This window comes from Alosa alosa, chromosome 20, assembly GCF_017589495.1.
Source record: "Alosa alosa isolate M-15738 ecotype Scorff River chromosome 20, AALO_Geno_1.1, whole genome shotgun sequence".
Lineage (NCBI taxonomy): Eukaryota > Metazoa > Chordata > Actinopteri > Clupeiformes > Clupeidae > Alosa > Alosa alosa.
Genome location: NC_063208.1, coordinates 6,089,007 through 6,091,506, shown reverse-complemented (window position 1 = coordinate 6,091,506; position 2,500 = coordinate 6,089,007). Strand labels below are relative to the sequence as shown.

The 2,500-nt window shown below is 41.7% G+C and overlaps 1 protein-coding gene across 1 annotated transcript in view; it reads right to left on the bottom strand.

Moving 5' to 3' along the window:
- The window catches only part of adgrb2 (adhesion G protein-coupled receptor B2), a 345,858-nt gene that overhangs the window by 36,988 nt on the left and 306,370 nt on the right, over nucleotides 1-2,500 (bottom strand).

Genomic DNA, 2,500 nt, shown 5'->3' with positions numbered 1-2,500 from the left:
ACACGACTTCAAGTTACCAATACTTATCAGTCGCCGCCAACACTGAGATGGCCTCACTGGAGTTAATGCAAATACTTCCTTGGTTGTGGTTCTTGGTCATATTTCATTAAATTTCAGATTCTTATTGTACAATATCCAAGTCTGTCTGCTACTCAGCTACAGGGCTCCATCCAGATATAAGTCTGAAGTGCGCTTTTATTACTTTGAGAGAAAGCAAACCATTGCCTTCAGTGCAAGCCAAGGTGAGACAGCGTTAACAGCAGTCATACTTCCGTTGGAGTGACACATTTCTGACGTTCATAAGAAAATAAGTTAGGAAATGAACTTGAGTTTATCCATATAGGATTTGAATGGATCAAAATTCATATTTTCCCTGAATGCGTAGTCTTGGTTTTTCAGGGCAACAATGTCAAGTATGTCACTCTGGATTTAGTAACCAGCTAACTAACTTTTGTTCAACTATAATCTTGTGTCTTTGTGTATCTTGTGTGCTATTTATGTTGTTTACCTGCTGCGATACAAGTTTCAATTTGGGACAATAAAGTTAAACTGAACTGAATAAATAAATAAAACATGTTTTTTTTTGTATAGTCATAATGCTGAAATGTTCAGCATACTACAAGTGATGATACACAATACATACAAGTGTCATTGATGAGCATTGTGTTAAACACTTCAGCACTGTGGGTTGATCTACTCCACTTTTGCTAGCGGTTGTTCTTAATGGGCTAAGTGCTGAGCCTGCACCAGCGATCAGCCAGAGCAGGGGCATCGCTGGGAGATCTCTGCCTGACATTGTGCAGCTCCCCTGGGGGAGAGGGGTAGCGAGAGCAGCCTGTGAGCTCCAGGAGCCCCAACACCAATTTAGACAGTTCAGCGCAGAGAGGGAAACTAACAGGGCTGATTGACAGGTGGATGGACAGCCACTCAACCACCCTCTACTCCCAGCACAGAGAGAGAGAGAGAGAGAGAGAGAGAGAGAGAGAGAGAGAGAGAGAGAGGGGGGTGAATGATAGTTTAAGAAAGAGCAAGATGGGGAGAGAGATAGAAGGAGAGAGAGAGGGATAATGAAAGAGAAAGATCCTAGGCTAAAAGCTAGATAGCTTTGTAATAGAATCAATAAGACACTTAGTGTGTGTGCACTAGACTTAGTGCACACACACACACACACACACACACACACACACATGTACACACACATCTCTCTCTCTCTCTCTCTCTCTCTCTCTCTCTAACACACACACACACACACACACACACACACATCACACACACAAAAGACCCATACAAACACATTCTTCACTCTTACCATGGAAAGCAAAGCAACCAAAAGAGGTAAGTATGGTGGTACACACATGAAGACAGAGACTCTAGAGCATGGGGCTGGGGAAAGATTCCACCGCTAGCATACATATAACACACACACACACACACACACATACATATAACACACACACACACACACATACATATAAACACACACACACACATACATATAAACACACACACACACATACATATAAACACACACACACACACACACACACACACACACATATAAACACACACACACACACATATACATATACAACACACACACACACACACACACACACACACATAAACACACACACACACACACACACACATGCTGCCCTGCCTGTCTGAACTTTTATTCTACTATGAGTGGGGCTGACTGTGTGTATGTGTGTATCTGTGTGTGTGTGTGTGTGTGCTTGTGTGTTTAGAGTGGGTTGGTTCATGTAGAAACACCCGTCTCCACATTCTTGTCTGTGTGTGTGCATGAGTGTACGCCTGGTTCTCACGATGTCTTAGAGACAGCGTGCCATGACGGATGTGTCTGCTTCACGTCTCCATTCAATATGTCTTTTTTTTTGTGTAGTTTTTAGTCTTTTTTTTTTGCAGTGGTAAAAATTGAACAACGGCAGACATCCAAACCCAAGGGTGAATAACAGAGAGCATGTGCGGCCCAACTAAAAAGGCAAAATGGAGAAGCGATAGAACACATGGAGAATAGATGGAGGTAAAGAAGAAGAGAAAGAGAGAATGGAGAAGCGATAGAGAAGGAGAAAGAGAAGGATGGAGCGACAGAGAGAGAAGATACAGAGACAGAGAGAAAGAGAGAATGGAGAAGCGATAGAGAAGGAGAAAGGCAGAGGATGGAGCGACAGAGAGAGAAGATACAGAGACAGAGAGAAAGAGAGAGAAACAGAGAGAATAGAGTGAGAGAGAATAGAGAGATAGAGAGAATAAAGATAGAGAGAGGGAGAGAGAAATAGAGAGAGAGAGAAAGAGAGAGAGAGAGAGTGAGTAGAGAGAGCGATAGAAGGTGAGAGTAAATAGAAAAACAGTGAGAATAGAGAGACAGAGTAGAGAGAGAGATAGAATATATATAGAGAGAGAATAGAGAGAGAGAATAGAGAGATATATATATATATATATATATATATATATATATATATATATATACAGAGAGAGA